At 48.1% G+C, this 6,416-nt stretch overlaps 1 protein-coding gene across 2 annotated transcripts in view; it reads right to left on the bottom strand.

The window, feature by feature from the left end:
• The window catches only part of TANC1 (tetratricopeptide repeat, ankyrin repeat and coiled-coil containing 1), a 287,746-nt gene extending 281,876 nt beyond the window's left edge, over positions 1-5,870 (bottom strand). For both annotated transcript variants that reach the window (XM_011991663.1, XM_011991653.1), the window contains exon 1: positions 5,722-5,870. The gene's annotated coding sequence lies outside the window, so the exon portion shown is untranslated. The remainder of the gene's footprint in view (positions 1-5,721) is intronic.
• Between the last annotated feature and the right edge of the window lie 546 nt (positions 5,871-6,416).

A 6,416-nucleotide genomic window follows, 5' to 3' on the forward strand; every position in this document is an offset into this window, starting at 1 on the left:
CCCACCACCTTGCCCAGCTAGTTTTTTGTATTTTTTAGTAGAGATGGGGTTTCACCGTGTTAGCCAGGATGGTCTCGATCTCCTGACCTCATGATCTGCCCGTCTCGGCCTCCCAAAGTAATACATGATTTTTAATAAGGGACTTAAGCATTTAAGGATTTTGGTATCCATGGGAATCCTGGAACCAATCTTCCATAGACACCAAGAATGGTTATAATGTTGTAAACTATTGCAGCAATGGCCCTCAATGAATCATGTAACCACCACGGCACCAGTGAGCCTAGACACAGGGAACCCGGCCCCCATTTCTGAATTCCAAGCAAATAAACAGTTGTTAAGCCACAAGAAGCAAGGCGGACCAGAACACAGAATGCTGTTGCATGGTGACCATCCCTGCCATAGTATTCTACATATGTAGGACAACACAGGAAGAAAGAAGCAAACTGTTTCATCCACAGACTTTTTAAATTCAAACATGTAGTTCAGAGTCAGCCGGCACTCAATAAACATTAATAATTAATGTTACTTATCCCAAGTAATTTAGAACAAAGCATGGCAGAGAGAGGGGAGTGTAATGGGTTACACGGGAGTAATGACCAACTCTTATGTTTTTAGCAGTAATTCAATACCCCCTTATGCCTGTGTACATAGCAATTCAGAGTCCCACAGAATGTGGACAAGTCCACTGCCCTCAAGACTACAGGGGTGTACATCACAACAACATTAAGAATGTTCATATCCTTTGGTATGTTGTTATGATCAGCAATACCACTTGTGGAAATGTATACTGCCCTGGCTAGCTCTTTTGTTGATCCAGCTCCCTCCCTCTTCCATTAACAATAACCCTCTTCTTTGTGGGATACTCTGTCTCCCCAAAGCCCCATTTTATGGGTCTAACCGTAACTCTCCTTTGGCTGGCATCAAGCCAACTCAGGTTCCCTCCAGGGCTTTCCCAAATTGGAACTAACATCAAAAAGGCCAATTCTGGATGTGAGGCTTGAGAGCTATAATACCAGCAGCCATACACGTATGATCTTTTTCATATTTCTTCAAAAGCTCATGCAACAGAGGATCCCATTTTTGCATGAGTATACATGCATGAAAAGGTCACAGCCGAGTACTTCTTAAGAGACTTCCCCACTCTCCACCCCCATCGCCCACCCAAAGAGGTAATAAGCCACTGTTCATGACTGGCAGGTAACCCTAGGTGTGCTGAGGTAGGGCAGGGAAGAGGTTGAGTCACTGTGGCTCTGGGCTATGTGGACTGAACATACTGGGTTCACATCTGTCTACCTCCACAACTGGAAGGTTTTCACTAATAAATTGCCTCATGTTAGCGGCAAAATCTGTGCTAAAATCCAGGAACCAAGGCATCCCTCTGCAACACTTTTGTCCTTGACATTCCTGTCTGTGGAACTCTTCTTTCTAGAACATTCTCCTTGGTCACACCCACCTGCAGGGGACCCTAAAGACAACACCGACCCTAGAAGGGCAAGTTCCATCAACAACGCAGCTAAACCAAACCAGGACAACCCCTTTCACTCTCCACAAGATAATGTCCTCTGAAAGCCTTCTTCATCAAAGTCCTCTATCATTCCAAATCCATGCTCCCGATAACAGTATTAAAAACCAAGAGTCATTCTTCTCCTTTGCTGCTTTTGTCCCTTCCTGGTACAAAGTCTCCCAACTTCTCTAGCAAATAATGCTTCATAATGTTCTCTTCTCCTCTCACTCATGGAAATGGTGACAATTTCAGATGTACTACACCTCCTTCCCAGCCAATGAGCACTGATACATCTTCTTCTTGAGGTTTAAACCCCATTGCTTAATATTTTGAAAAGACATTCCTCTGAGAATAAGTTTAAAAAGCTGAAGATGGACAAGCCGCTCACACATAAAAGAGCCTACAGCTTAACACATAATTTCATTTTAGAACCTGTTAAAGAAAATTCATACCAGTCTCCAGATGAGTGTCAAGCTGCCATGAGTGCCGCTAACTAGGCAAGCAGGACAGAGCACAAACATTTAGAGACACAGCAAAAATGGGTCACCTGCAACCTACTACCTCTTTACCATCAACCCAACAGCATAAGGGAAGGATTTATTTAGCATGGAAAGTGCTGCAAAATCAGACTTATCCAGCCATCAGTAGAAACAGCTCAAGAATGATGACACCAAAAAAAGGAATATTCATCCAGGCTTTGCAATCAGGCTGAGAGATACCAAGATCAAAGGCAAATGATATGTTCATTTTTTATTTTTAAAAAGAGGTACAGATTTGAAAAGTGATTTCCTTAAGAATGCTGTCTGAGTTACTAGTCCGGATTATAAATCACATTACACCCTGAAGCCTACTTAATAAAAAAGAAGTTGAAAATAAACAAATGATTAGTTTGAAGCATGTGACTTTCTGAAACTCTCTTGAGGAGAAAGTTTTATTACCATTACTAGTGAACTGTTTTTAATCCCTGACATCAAAGCATGGATGTTAACCCTGGGGTTCTGAAATCAAAATAACTCATATATAACCCTAAAAATGTATTGTGAGAAATTGCCACATATTAACATTAGTCTTTTTGGCAGGTTTGAATAAACAGAAAAGAGACTAGGGAGAATCAGAAGACTTTGGTTCAAGTTCAGCTCCACTATTTATAGATGATATGGGTCTAATTTAACTTCCTAGGCCTTGGTTTACTCAAATAAAGGATTAGGAATAAAATATGTAAATCAAACCCTTATAAACCCCACAGCACTGCTCTAATATTACAGCACTGGCTCCAGAATTCCCATATTTCTCAAACTTTTGGAGAGTCACAGAACTTTAGGGATGCAAGGTAATCCCATTTTAGGGATGATAAAAATGAGAAAACCAAAACCTAGAAAGGCTTAAGAGCTCTCTGTACAGCAAAGACTTTTGTAACCTGGGGAGAAACGGGGAAGGGAGACGTTCTGGTTTTTCCACCACTGAAATATGCATTTAAAAGAGAGTTAAAAACCAAACTATTTTAAACACTAAAACAAATCCCCCCACAAATATATAAACACTCTGCTTTATTTTGCTTCTGTAAATGTATTCCTGTAACACCAGTTAAACTATTTATCATAAAGATTAAAAAAAAGCCATTTCTTTTTCTATGAGACTCTCAACCCAACTGAGACAAAATCTTTACAATTAGGTTAGAAATGTCTAATGGAAACATCGACATAAAGTTAACCTCCAGCTATGCTGGCAGGAGTCATTATAATATGGATTATAGTTCCACTGGCCCAGGGATGCTGGTTTTAGTGTTCCCAGAGAGATAAAGAATTAATCAGCAACTCAGAAGAGGATGTTGCCTAAAAATGGACGATTTAATCCAGACAACTCCATTGTCTCTAAAATTATGCCCTCAATCATCCAGTGTCAAAAACCTACTATGGCACCAAATAAATTGTGTGTGGTTAAAGAGACAAAATGTTCTTTTTTTCTACAGGCTGTTATGGGAAGCAGAAAAAGGCTGACTATGAATCAGTTATGTCTTAGATCAAGGATGAATATAAATTATAATAATTTGGGCATTCTGGTGGTTAAAGCAAGAAAGCAGGAAAACCATTGCTTCCAAGTTCCAGCAACACTTCGAACCAACAGGCTTGGTGCCAAAAAGTTAAGTTTGGGGCACCACAAGTGCAAGATAGGGTCATAAAAACTCACCTTAAATTTATTTGTGGACTTTTCCTGCTTCCACTAAAATCAATGACACTATTTCCCATCCGTTATTGTCAAATCACAACAGTTCGGAAGCCTGGACCAAGTTCACTTGGCAGGTAACAGGAACAACCCTAGGAGGAAGTCCTGAAGGATATCAGATACCATAGTTCCTTTACTGCCACATACTTTTCATTTCAGAACCACCAGGATATATTTGTGATGCTTTTTGACTAACACTTAAACCAAGCATTCTGACTGACACAAACTGCAGAAACTGGCATACTCTAGGGAAGGTCCCTTGTGAGGTCTTTAAGTAGCTTAGATGAGTAAAACATTCAGACTACTTCCATAATGAACACCTCTCAGCCGCTCATAAATTCTTTCATTCCCAGCAATCAAGAAGCAGCTGTTAAAATCCTGGAATCTTCCTAGCAGCAGATCTGAAATACCTCCAGGCTGACCCAGGAAGCTTCACAACTGCTTTCCTCTCCTTTCCCTCCCCTGCCTCAGGAGTGCCAGCCTGGCAGGAATAAAGATGACCAAGGAAGGAAAAAAGAAGGTAGCGGATCTGGTGAAAGCAGAGACGCAGACTCCCTTCATTTCCACTACAGAGAAATACTAGCCCTCTGTGCCAACTAACCAGGTTTCTCCTTTCCTCTCCCACCCCCACCCCTCCAAACACGCATTAACTTCTGCAGTCTGGTGTGTCTGGCATTTCCAGAGCAAGCGATCTCAGCAATTCTGAGCCCTTTCCTCAGATTCTGAACCAGGAACTTCCTTTCCGCGCCCGTCAGTTTGCGATCCAACCCACGTTAAGGCTCAGCTTCCATTTACCTTGTAACCTGTACAGACGACGCTGCTTCTGGGGTCAAGTTCAAGATGAAGGTTCCCTCATCTCCCAAGTTAACTCCAGCTGGGAACAACGCCACTGCGAACGGTCCCAACATTGGAGGCACAGGGATCTGGATCTGCCAGGAGCAGGCAGGAGGGGGTTGGGAGAAGGCCGTCGCCGAGCCTGGCGTCCTCCGCCCCTTGGCCGCAGCGTCGCGTTTCTACCTGGCCAACGCCACATTTCCTCCCGGAGCACAGTAAGTCCAGTAAGTTTTGAGAACACCGGTCTAGAGACCTTTCTGTCTGCAAACACACCATCCAATGTCTAGGGCTTCCTTCCCAGCCAGGCGTTCCGGAAAGCCGCCGCGCCAAAGCCGGGAGCCCCGCACACCCACAGCGCTGCGCGCCCGCACCCCAAAGTCCTTCAGGAAGCCAGTGCCCTGATATTGTCCTCCCAAAAGGACCGCTCTGCATCCGAGAACAAGGGGGCTCACAATCTTGACAATTACTGCTTTTCTCAGCGTCCCACTCGTAAAGAAAAACCCCCAAAGTCTAATCCTAACTCACCCCTACCCCCAGTAAAGGAGTGTGGATATGCTAATCGCAGTGTTCTTGGAAGCAAAGCAATAGATTTTCAGCCCAGACTATGGCAATACGATGCCCCCGGCTTAAGTTCTCTCGGCAACTTCGCGACCCGCGCACCCCAACTCTCCGGGGGGCGCCTAGGACCCCGCTGTGCCAGGCGCGCCTCCCCCCGTCTCTCCCGCGCCAGGTACCAGGAGTAGCCCAGGCCCTTGCCAAGCCCGAGGGCTACAGAGAAGGCGGGAAAGGGGGCGAGCAGGCGCGCCGGGCGGGGGTGGTCCCAAAACTCAAGCGTGCCCCGAGCATTCCCCGTTCCCATCACCCCGGTTCCACCGCAGGCCGGCTCGGTCCGGCGCGGCGGAACCGCGCAAGGAAGGTGCGGACTCCCCAAAGCCGCCGAGACCAAGGCCCGGGGCGCCCAACATGTCTGTGCCTATTCCCGGAAAGCTCCCGGGTGTGCCCGGCGGAGAAGGGGGCGCTCCGGAAACTTTCCCACACGCCTTTCCCTTCTCCCATCACCCTCTCCTCCCCGAGTCCCTCTCGACCTCTCCGCACACTGGCAGCTGGCCATGCCCGGGGCGCTCGGAGGCCCACGGCGGAGCCGGGGCGGCGGGAGTTACCTGCCGGGAAAGTTTCCAGCTCCTCGGCGCGGTTCCCCACACCCAGGGCCGGGCCTCCGGGCGCGGCCAGCTCGGCGCTCCGCTGCTGCTTCTCCTCCAGCTCCCGAGGCGGCCGCCGCTCCAGCAGCTGCCACAGCTAAGCGTCCGCTCCGGCCCGTCCCCCGCCTTGTTCGGCCCACACCGGGGCCTCATTGGCAGCGCGAATCCCCGCCCTTGCGCGTGTTCCCGAAGGCACCTTCCTCTCGCGCGCCCGCCCGGGCCGCGCCGCCCGCGCCTCCCGCGCCCCTCCCAGCCCCGGGCTGCGGCGGATCCAGGAACCGGCTGGAGCGCGGAGCGCGAACTTTACGTGGGGTTTGGGCGCGGGGTGGCCTTGTCCCGCCTCTCGGCGCCAGGTCCAGGCCAGAGGCACCCTACCGTCCCTTGGGACACCGGGTCCCCCGGGGTGCGCCTGGGCCCCCCCGGGACCAAAATGAGATGGGCCATAGTCTTTTTTTACAGCCTCTTCAAAATCAACAAAGCGACTCCGGCCTTCCCTCCTCGCTGTTTTTTTACCACAGCCGAGGAGGACATATGGGAGCAATTAACCAAGCTGGAGTTTCCGTGGACGCTTTAGGGTGGCTTGTGCGGCTTTCTTGGATTTTCTCTGCCTCACTTAACTACACACAAACACAGACACACTTTCTGGGGCCAGAATG

The sequence above is a fragment of the Mandrillus leucophaeus genome, unplaced genomic scaffold (assembly GCF_000951045.1).
Source record: "Mandrillus leucophaeus isolate KB7577 unplaced genomic scaffold, Mleu.le_1.0 Scaffold110, whole genome shotgun sequence".
NCBI lineage: Eukaryota > Metazoa > Chordata > Mammalia > Primates > Cercopithecidae > Mandrillus > Mandrillus leucophaeus.